Here is a 12,338-nt window from a genome sequence, read left to right on the forward strand (position 1 = left end):
TAGTACATTCTTACCCATGTGCAAACATTCCTTGGGTTATCTAGGGAATAAAACATCTCAATTCACATTATTTCTTAAAGAAAGATGCTCAATGAGTTTATCTTGAGGTTGTCAGATTTTATAATTATAGTCGATTTTCAATTATCCACATAAATAAAAAGGGTGTCAGTACAGATAACAGAAAATTACAGACTCTGAAATTGTGGTTAGCCATCCAGCAGAGTTGAGCCCAGCTTCTATATATAACTAACGGCAGTGCCAAGTGGGTTAAAGAAATTTAGCCCCTCTGTAATCTCCTTCAAACTCTATTCTTTGATATGGATGCTTGACATTTTCTCAATCTTACATAAAGTGCTAAGAAATTATAGCTTTAAGTCCTTTCTTCCAGTGAGATTGTGGCTCCTGCATTTCTATAAAATATAGTTCCAGAGTTGGCTCTGTCATAGGTCTGGGACTGTCTCAGGCAATGTGTCAACCACAAGGCCAAACCATGATGCATATGATTAATTTCCAATTCACAAACCCAGAGACTGATACCTGTACATATGGCTTCATCTCCCTAAAGCCAGCTTTAATACCTAAATAGGTGGTGGAGGGGGTCGGGGGTGTGGTTGGAAGGGTGGGGAATGGCAACCCTGAGGCAACCTATTTCAACAGTAGAGCGCTAAGATTGAGATTGTTAGATGTGTATTTTCATATAGTTTCTTCTAGCTTTCACTACTGATTTGATCTCTTGGGGTCATATAGCACAAGTGTTTTCTTCTTCGAATATTTGGGAAAAGCTATTATATTCTCTCTGGACTTGCCACTGAGAACTATATGACTTTGGCTAAATTCTTTCATCCTTCTGATTTTCTTTTTTTAATTTGAGAAAAGGAGGACATTTGACTAGGTGATCTATAATAGATTCTTAATTTTAACACTATATTATATAATTCTATGAAAGATCTGTTTTGATGATAGTCATGAAAATGGTTTATTAACAATACACAATACAATGTACTTCCAATATATAATATCAGATTCAATGCTCATAATATTACTATGGGGAAATTATTATTTTCAATTATGAGTGAGGAAACAAAAAGTAAAAGAGATTAAGTAAACCCTGTCCTGAGTTTCTGATTCTAGCCCTCTGCTCCAAGATAGGTTCTACCTCCATCTAATATTTTCTTGAGAAACTGTTTTTAAAATCCCTGGAGTTGGTTGCCCAACTGCAAGATGGGTTTAAAAACAAAACCAAGTTGATCTTCAATTTAGCAGGCAATACAGCACACTTGGTGGTCATTGCTACAAGATGATGAGAGGCTGCAGGGAGAATCAGGCCTAGACTCATCCAAGCAATACAAAGGTTTCAAAGTTTATCAGAAATTGGTACCTGATTCATAAGCATGTGAGCCTCTCACGAGGACCTTGAATAAACTAAAGATGTTGTTGTACAAAGATAATCATTCCTCTAGCATTCAGTCACTAGGGCCTGCTGAATGCTAGGCATTGATTAATCACTTTTACCCATGATTTCTTATTTATTTCTCATAAAAACTCTGTGGGGTAATAGTGCATGTATTATCCTCATTTTATGTAAGATGATCTTGAGATTAATAGAATAACTTAACCAGGCAGTAAGTGGCAGATCAGGATTATAATCAAGGCCTTTGGGCTCCAAGTTCCAGACTCTTTCTATTCTGCCAGTATTTCCCAAAGTGTGTTTTAGTCTACACTCATCCCACAAAATGCCTTTCCAAAATGATGCCACAGTCAACAATGTTTGATTCAGCACATTGTGGGGTCCCTTAGAGATTCATAGAGTTTAGCACATTCAAGATTCCTAGAAAATTTCAGAAAGGAAACATATTTAACATTTTTCTTTCTAAATTTTCCTGAACTTATTTGCAAAGGCATCTTTTAATCCAATTAACATATATTTAATATTCTGAGGAATTGAATCCTGCAGAACTCTTTGAGAAATACTTCATCGTGCCAGGCTATGTTAAAGAGTAATTTTTATAAGAAAGAATTGTCACCATAAACTGTTATTTTCCTTCATGTTAAAAAAATAATTTTCCCATGAGTTAACTAGTATATCTCATGAGATCATGAGCCAGATGTTCATAGAATTCAACAGACTTCCTGGCTCTGACCTGAGAGAATAAAATGTTGCCATAGAATTACATACATGAGAATACCAGATGGGAATACCAAGAAAGTACATAAACAAGTATTACCCATTCTCACGATACGCAGCCTACATTCTAAAGAAGTTTGCATATGCATGGAAGTTACAATTTATCCTCCCCCCGAATTCTTGCTATTTGACATGCCTTACATTTTTATTCTAATGTGAATGATTTCAAGAAAAGGTCTTTTGCAATATTATGGATAATTCTGTGATTGCTTGAAGCTATTAGCAATGCCTGGTATGCTTTAAAACTAAGGTTGGAAATTATTGAACAAGGCAAATTAAGTTGGGTTTGGTTATGAAAATTAATTACTTAATTCAGTTGTCTAGTTCATTGCTTACTTTAAAGATCTGCCTGCCAGTTCACCCTGGTTCTGTCGCAGGATTTACCTTTTTTTTTAAAGTAACTTTTTAATTGGCAATTATGAGTTAACAAGAATCTTTGAAATGTCTTGATGAAGTTTAAAAAGTGAAATATCATAACTTTCAGATGACTACACATAGAGTGGCAAAAACTGGGGATTTATATTTTATTGAAAGTAAACAAAAAACAAAAGGGAGAAACACGAAGTAACTATTTGCTGTAAAATGCATGTAAATGCCTCCTGCTGTTCATCACTCAGGTATGCTGTTCAAGTTACCTGTATCTATGTTACAAATTATGCCAAAATGTAGTGGACTAAAAAAACCCTTTTACTGTATCTCACAGTTTTGTAAGTCAGGAATTTAGGCAGGGTTTAGCTTGATGATTCTTCTCTCAACATATTGATAACTGAGCTGGTCTAGATGGTTCAAGACAGTTTCACCTACATGCTTGTGCCTTGATAGGATGACTGGAAGGCTGGGCTCAGTGGAGACCGTCTCCTACTCCATGTAGTTCTCTCTATCAAGATAGTTGGACTTCTTGCTGGGTAGCTCAAGGTTCCAAGAGCAAGTGTTACAAGACACAGGAAATAAAAATAGTTGGGCTCTTAAGGCCTGGGCCTAGAAACTAGCACAGCGTTGCTTCCAGTGTATTCTATAAGTCAGAGAATTTGAGCGGAAACAGCCCAACTCTCATGGCAGTGTCAAAGAATTTGTGGCCATCATTAATCTGCCATATAGGCCAAAACTCTTTGGCAGAAAAGTTTGTGTAATGCACGAAAAGAATACAAAAGCTATTCTGAACTCTTAAACACGTTTGCCTTTTGATAACATACATTGTTTTATTCATAAAACCAAAGTGATACTACAGAAATGTATACAATACAGAATATGATATATCTATATGAAATTGCTCCATATCCATATCCATATCTATGCTGGTGCTGACTTTCCATTTGAACATTTCTCTCATCACCGTATGCCTCTTGCAAGTAGTTTCTAGCACTTACATCTTTGCTATTTTGTACATACTAGCCATGATAGCTAATGTTTTTTTAAAAATCTCCTATATAAGCAATAAGGTACAACGAATCTGCCAAAACTAATAACACAGTGATCGAGATGAAAATGGCTGCTATTCACTGTCTGTTGCTAGTTAGCAGAGTTGTGCCTTTGCACTGAGGTCAAGTTGAGCTTTGTTTTTCCACTGCATGTAATCTTTGTTCTAAGATTTGTAAGTTTTAAAGAACTATAGCAGAGTTTTGGTATTTTTACTTGGGTGAAGCAAAAGGAGCTTTTTCTTTTTCTTTTTTTTCTTTTTTTTTTTTAAGACCAGGTCTCACTCTTATCACCCAGACTGGAGTGTAGGGGTGCAATCACAGATCACTGTAGCCTCAATGTCCCAGGCTCAAGCAATCCTCTCACCTCAGCCACCCAAGTAGCTGAATTGGGACTCCGGGTGCGTACCGCTACACCCAACTAATTTTTTATATTTTGTATTTTGTAGAGATAAGGTCTTGCCTTGTTGCCCAGGCTGGTCTTGAATTCCTTGGCTCAAGCAATCCTCCTACCTCAGTCTCCCAAAGAGCTATAATTACTGTCATGAGCTTTTTAAATTTCAATTTTTTTTCTTGTCCCAGAGTAGCCCCAAAGTATTTATCCCCTGGTGCCTCTTTAATTAATTCCCTTTTCTCCAAATTCTGCACCTCAACTTCTAAACTGTTTCCCTCTAGTCTTAGAACTCATAGACATTTCCCTCCTATGCCCCTCCTGCAAGAGTAATCATCCTTTCTTGGAATATTAGTGTCTGCATATATGATCCCCCTCAATTATCAGATGTTTAATATAAATCATGTCTTAATATAAAAATGATTGCATTTCATTTAAACAATGATTTCATTTTAGGGGAATAATTATACAAAATTTCTCGGTGCATTTTTTCTTTCTTTTTACTTTTTTAAGAGACAGGGTCTCACTTTGCCACCCAGGCTAGAGTGCAGTAGTGCCATCATAGCTCACTGCAGCCTCAAATTCCTGGGCTCAAGCAATGCTCCTACCTCAGCCTCCTAAGTAACTAGGACTACAGGTGCACACAGCATACCTGGCTAATTTAAAAAATTTTTTTGCAGAGAGTGAATCTGGCTTGTTGCCCAGGCTGGTCTTGAACTCCTCGTTTCAAGGGATCTTCCCACACTGGCCTCCCAAAGTGCTCGGGTTATAGGTGTGAGCCACTGTGCCTGGCCTATTTTTTCTTTGTAATCAAATTGTATGATTGAACAGGAGTTGGCAAACTATAGCATGCAGGTCAAACCCAGTCCAGCACCTGTTTTAATAAATAAAGTTTTATTGAAATATCGTCACGCTTATTTGCCTACATATTATTTATTGCTTTTTTTTTTTGCACTATAAAGGCAGAGCTGAATAATCCTGCCAAAGATCATATGGCCTGCAAGGCCTGAAATATGTATTATCTGGCCCTTTACAGAAAACATTTGTTGATGCCTCTGATAGATTATAATTCCTTTGAAATTTTCTAAGGAAGCTAATTTGTTTTTGTTCATTTTATTTTCTTATTTTTTAATTTTTTTACAATGCAGGGAAATAGGGTAAGTTTTTGTTCATTTTAAATAAACTTATCTTGCTGTAATAAAAAAACTGAACAAATCACAGCTTTTCAGTCTCGTGGATAAATGAACAAATATACTGTAACAATACATTGACTATGTAGGAATAAAGGGGCCATCCCATATACTATGTTCCAGCTCACTTCTTTTGCTGCTGACCTGACTTCTGTAAATTATCGAATAACTTGAAACAAAAGCAGCCTCTGAGCTGACACATGAGAGTATAGATACTTCTTGGTTTATGAAGGGGTTATGTCCCTATAACCTTATCCTAAGTTAAAAATGTCATAAGTTGAAAGTACATTTATTATACCTAGTGTACCAAACATTGCAGGTTAGCCTAGCCTACCTTAAACATGCTCAGAACACTTACATTAGTCTACAGCTGGGCAAAAATCATCTAACGCAAAGCCAATTTTGTAATAAAAAATGTTAAATATCTCATGAATGTATTTCATACTATACTGAAAGTGAAAAGTAGAATGGTTATATTGATACTCAAAGTATGGTTTCCACTGAATGCCAATTGCTTTCACACCATAATAACGTTGAAAAGTTAAACTGAACCATCATAAATTGGGCACCATCTGTACAAGGAACAAATGAGTTTGACAAAGGAAGTTATGAAACATGGTGACAAAAATTATGATGTCAGCGTACTCCCTTTGTCCTTGCTTTCAAAGACTCACTTTTGATTCAAATGATATGGGAGCATAAAGGAAGCCTTGTGCAATCTCTGGACCAATTTAGAAGGAAATGCATGTACTTATCTATGTTCTGCATTTGTTAGATTTTGTTGTGTCTATGTATGAAAACAGGTAGTTGATAATTCCCAGTGTTCGTTAGGGCATGGGCAAACTAGCTTTCTTATCACTATTTGTGAGAATATAATTTATTTCAAAGTTTCTAAAAGGTTAAATGTTCTAAAAGCCTTAATAATTATCTTGAAATTCAAATACAAATATTTTCCTAATGAAATAATCTAAAGTGGATACACAAATTTATTTACAAAGACATTTATTTCAGCTTTATTTATAATAACAAAACATTGGCACCAATGTACATATCAATCATAAGAGATTAGATGCAGTAGAATAAAGGAAAACTGATCATGCATAATACTGAGGGGGAAAAAACAAATTGCAAGCAATATATACAATTTTAGTCCAATTTTGTTTAAACATATAATTTATGTATAGAAAAGTCCAAAGACATACACTAAAAAAGCAACAATTACACCTGAAAAGTGGACTTATGGATAATTTTGTTGAGATTTTGTCATATTTTCCAAATTTTCCATAACAAGCATGTGTTACTTTTGTGATTAGAATAACAAATACTATTAATTCAAAATGTGATATTAAGTATTTTTTAATATCCTCAACTAATCAACTGTTTATATCACTTGTATGACTGAAAAGAAAAATAAAGGACTTTTATTTATTTTAGTACAATTTACTTTGTTAGTTGAATTCATGTAATTAAATGTTTAAATGAATCTTTGTAATTGTGTAGACAAAGCCATGGATTTGCCTCTCTGTTTATTCTAAGAATTGATATGAATTCTGAGATGGGGTCTATTCCATCTCTTTCCTAAATGTACACTTTTGTATTTAGCTAAAATAGAAAATAATGTTTTCCGGCCAGGCGTGGTGGCTCATGCCTTGGTGAAACCCCGTCTCTACTAAAAATACAAAAATTAGCCAGGCGTGGTGGCGCATTTCTGTAATCCCAGCTACTCAGAGGCTGGGGCAGGAGAATCATTTAAACCTGGGAGGCAGAAGTTGCAGTGATCGCGCCACTGTACTCCAGCCTGGGTGACAAGGCGAGACTTCGTCTCAAAAACAACAAAAAATACATATATATATATATTTTTTCAGAACTAAAAAATTAGCCATGTCATTTTATTTCCCAATAAGAATTTATAACTTAGTATTTACATTACTTAGCTTCTTACCATGCTCGATTATATTTATGGAAAACATGATGTTCAAAGAAAAGTGTGAAGATCAAAGACCCAAGAACGGTTTTTTAAAGGTTAATATGTATTTCTTTTGAGTGTTATGATTGTAAGAGATGATGCCACAGCAATTTCATGCTTAAATCCAGGATGGGACCAGTTTTCCTCCCCAGAAGAGTTGAGTCATTTTAGTGAACAGTTTAGTCCTATAGGCTCCATTGCTTCTTGGCCTTATTGCTAAAATTGCCACAACAAAAGAGAAATGACACCATTTGGTACCAAAAACACCTGTTTACTCTCCATGACTACAACCAAGATCAATTTGTTTTGCAGGCCGCTGAGCAGCCCAGGGAGAAATATGACTTTTGACCAGCAATAGCTCAGATGCTTAATCTTCCATTTCCTTCTTTTGAGTCACTTAGGTCTCTCTTTAATTCCCACTGATCAGATTGTTTAGAATTCAAGCAAATATTTTCTATAATCCAGCTACAGAATTGATTTCCTTCTAACAAAAGACTCACAGAAGCTGTGTGAAATCAAAGTGTAAATAGTAATCTAGCAACTGTGAGAGAAAACAGAATATTTTCAACAACAGGTGGAAAAGAAGATTGTATTGCAGGAAGTATTAATATTTATCAGAAAGGAATAATCTTAGCTTTGGCCAGAAAGGTAACCAGGAACATTATATATATATGCAAAGTTGTCTATCCTACCAGTCCGGCTAGGAGTCCAAACAAAACTTTTAGGCTTTATAGTAGTACAATTTGCCAAAAATTATGAGAATCTCAAAATTGGGGCTCGCTGGCTTTTACTGAATCCCTTTGTTCATTTGCATTGAGGAAAATAAAGCAGTAGCTGTAACAGGTGTTGTCTGTGCTGGAAAAGGTTTGACATGAATGTCGATGGGCTGAATTTCTTAAAAAAAAACCTTGCGTGTTTTTTAAACATCACATTTCAAAGCTTTTCTCAAATGTTAATTGAAACCTTGCTAGATTTCAAGATATTTTTATTTTCATTCACATTATTTTGCAGTAAGAATCTCACAGAGGAGATTCTTTAGAAAGAAATTATTACTGTAACTGTTTAAGGTGAGAAAGAATTTGGTATTACATTAAATATTAATATTAAATATTAATATTAAATATTAAATATATACAGTTACCAGTTCAGTATTTTTACGTCTTACCTTGTAAAACCTTACTAATGATGCATTAGGTTTCCAATGCATGGAAACATGAATAAAGAAATTTCCTTGACAAAGATCCATACCTTGATTGTTTCATGCTAATATACTGTCAATACTGAGTTTCTCAGTTAAAAGATGAGATCTTGAACGTCAAATTTATCACTTCAAATCCTTGCATTAATTCCTTCGTATAACACTTGATATGTCATCCACCAGTTTCTCCAATAGGAAGATTGACGGTGATCATGATGGCGATGATCATGTCATGCATGTTATCCATACGCATTATCTGATGCTGAGAGCATCTGGCCCCTTATTAATGTGATCTGCACTTTTTGATCAACCAAAAAAATTGTAAGACAACCACTAAAAGCAGGGGATTTCATAAATGCCAAGCATTTCTTCCTTACAAAGGCATCTAAACTTTTGCCTTTGTCTCTCACTTCTTATGTCTGACAGGTTACCAAACTCCGATCTACCGGAAAGCATCTTACCTTAGAAACACACACACACGCACGTGCGCGCGCGCGCGCGCACACACACACACACACACACACACACACACAAACACGCTTTGAAGTTAGATACCTGAAGTTTCAATTATTTGTTCTACCACATTTTGTCTGTCTGACTTTGGAAAGTTTTCAGTCTTGAGAGATTTTGAGTGGCCTCATGTGAAAGGGTAGTTAGGTACTTAGGGCCGTGAAAAGAATCGCTTTTGGTGATTGTTGCCGCAGGTCTCAGGCTGGGTCAAACATCTCTGATTCTAGGTATTCTAGATATATCATTTGTCCTTCTTAATGAGTAAATATCTTTCTACCTTGGGCACATTTAAATTTAAGTTTAGAAAGGTTTAGAGTAATCCAAACCATATTTTTATATTATTAAGAAGGAATCTGGCCAGGTGCGGTGGCTCACGCCTGTAATCCCAGCACTTTGGGAGGCTGAGGTGGGTGGATCACTTGAGGTCAGGAGTTTGAGACCAGCCTGGCCAACATGGTGAAACCCCATCTCTACTAAAATTACAAAAATTAGCCAGGTGTGGTGGCATGCACCTGTAATCTCAGCTCCTTGGGAGGCTGAGGCATGAGAATTGCTTGAACCAGGAGCTATTGCAAGCCAGCCTGGGTGTCAGAGTGAGACTCTGTCTCAAAGAAAAAAGAAAAAGGAAGGAATCTATACATATTTGGCATCCCTTTTTATAGCCAGCTCCTAAATACACATGTCTATCTGTTGACAATGTCACATCATCAATATTTCTCAGTGAAAATTTTCCTAGTTAATTGAATTAGTTCAGATGTACTGTAGCCAGTCTATTCTTTTTCTCTGTGAAGTATAATATAGTTGAACTAAAATTTATATGTTCATCCATTTAGGTATGCAACAAATATTTACTGAGCCCCTAAAAGGCATCAGGTGTTCTATAGAAGCAAATAAGCCAGATGAAGCTGTTGCTCTCGTGGAGCTTCCATTCTAATAGAATTAGACAACAAACAGACAAAAACATTTCAGAGAGCAGCACGTGCTTTAAAGAAATGAAAACGTTAACTGGATAAAGAGTGACTAGGGGAAGTTTAATTACACTTCAAATCCTTGGACTAATTCCTTAGTATAACGCTCAATAAGTCATCCACTAGTTTCTCCAACAGCAAGGAGGTTGGGGACAGCCTAGTCTTATTGCAAAAATCTCTTGCTGTAAAGGAAGGGAAATAGTGATTTCACAAGTCATAGTTTCTGAGTTTACTTCTTTCATTTCAATTTAAAGGCTTAAAATACTTTAATCTTTTAAATCAGATGTGTAAATAAAATTCAAAGTATATGTTCATTGTTTATCTACTAAGCCTGAGTATGTGAACTACTCTATATTACTATATTATTTCTTAATTGAAAGAATCACTTAAACTTCCTCTTTCCTAAGTGTTAATTCATTTGATCAATTTGTAGTTGTGCAGTGCAGTGGCATAAGGATAGTTCACTGCAGCTTCAAATTCCTGGACTCAGGCAGTGTTCCTGCCTCAGACTCCCAAAGCACTGGGATTAGAGGCATGAACCATTGCCACCAGCCAGTTTGTAGTTTTTACAGTTGTGCTTTAGGCTCTTGGATCGTTTTAAAAACTACCTTAACAGTGACTTCTGTTGCCAAGAATACAACAAGGACAATAAATCACAAAGCAAATTGTTAGTCTCTTCTGTATCATCATTTAAAAAAAAAAAAAAGTGACCAGGTGTGGTGGTTCATGCCTATAATCCCAGCACTTTGGGAGGCCGAGGCAGGTGAATTGCTTGAGCACAGAAATTTGAGACCAATCCAGGCAACATGGTGAAACCCCATCTCTACAGAAAATACAAAATTAGCCAGGCACGGTGGTGCAGGCCAGTAGTCCCTGCTACTCGGAAGCTGGAGGTGGGAGGATCACTTGAGCCCGGGATGTAAAGACTGCAGTGAACCGATATCTCGCAGCTGCACTCCAGCGTGGGTGACAGAGTAAGACCTTGTTTAAAAAAAAAAAAAAAAAGAACAAATAAACAAAACCTACCCTCTAACTTCTCTATCTGAAAAACCGTTTCCTTGATGAAAAAATTACCGTTTTCTCTCAATCGGGAGGTCATTGGGAAATGACAGTTTCCTCCTGCTGCTCTATCAAACTTTCAGGGACCAGTAAACATAGCAGTCGCAGCTACGAAAAGTATTCTGTTTTCCTCTGAAGAACAATGAAAGATTTTAGAGTTACAAATCAAGGTTGATGGATCCTTGGATGATGGATGAATGGAAATAGGACTTTTTATATTTTCAGTAACAGCAAAATAGTCACACACTGGCTCACAAGTTTTTCCTCTCTCTAAATTGTACAGTCCTACCATTTAGGGATTCTATTCTGGAGTATCCCAGATATATGTTATTTTAATAATCACAATCATAAAATAAACCTAATAACTCACTTGCTTGCTATATTGGTAAGTTAAAAATCGATTTTGACCGTTCCAAGCCTTAGGAATAGGAAAACATTCTTATATTAGTTCTCCCTCACTTTCCCAGAGCATCTATGAGTTAAATGGTAGCACCAACTTATACAATTCAGTGGTATTTGAATGTAAAGTCCTAGAATAAATATTGGACAGAGGTAACTGAGGCCAAGATTCAAGAAGGTTAAAGAAATTATGAGGTGATAATCATCTAATTTAAGTGAGTACAGAGCACTTAATCTTTTCAGTTACATCTAGATGAATGTTAAGATGCTTTTGGCTGTGGTAACAGAAATCCTCACTTGAAGTGGCTTGAACAGTAACATCTATTATCTCATGTAACAAGAAGTCCAGAGGTAGGGTTGGATCCAAGGTTGGCTGATTCAGTGACTCAAATACTCTGCTTTGCTGTCCTCAGGAGTGGCTTTATCATGTTGTTTTTCTCTTGGCTGCCAGCAGTCATTTTCCTCCCCTCCCCTCCCTCTCTTCCCCTTCCTTCCCCTCCCCTCCCCTCTCGTACCCTCCCCTCCCCTTCCCTTCCTTTCCCTTCCCTTCCCTTCCCACTACAAATTTCCCTTCCCTTCCCTTCTCTTCCCTTCCCACTACAAATTTACCTTCCCTTGCCTTCCCACTACGAATTTCCCTTCCCTTCCTCTCCCTTCCCTTCCCTTCCCTTCCCTTCCCTTCCCTTCCCTTCCCTTCCCTTCCCTCCCCTCCCCTCTTTTTTTCCTTTCTCTCTACATGCCATGTTACCCAGGTTGCTCTCAAACTACTGAGCTCAAGCAGTCCTCCCACATCAGCCTCCCAAATAGCTGAGATCACAAGTACATACTACTGCATCCAGCTTCATGTATTCATTTTTACGTCCAGAAAAAGAGAGGCAGGGTACAGTGGCTCACAGCTGCAATCCAGCACTTTGGGAGGCTGGGGTGAAATAATCGCTTGAGCTTGGGACTTCAAGACCAGCCTAGACAATGTTAAGACATCATAGTGACACCTTGTCTCTACTAAAAAAGAAGAAAAAAAAAAATTAGCCAAGTGTGGTGGTGTGTGCATGTAGTC

The sequence above is a fragment of the Macaca fascicularis genome, chromosome 5 (assembly GCF_037993035.2).
Source record: "Macaca fascicularis isolate 582-1 chromosome 5, T2T-MFA8v1.1".
Lineage (NCBI taxonomy): Eukaryota > Metazoa > Chordata > Mammalia > Primates > Cercopithecidae > Macaca > Macaca fascicularis.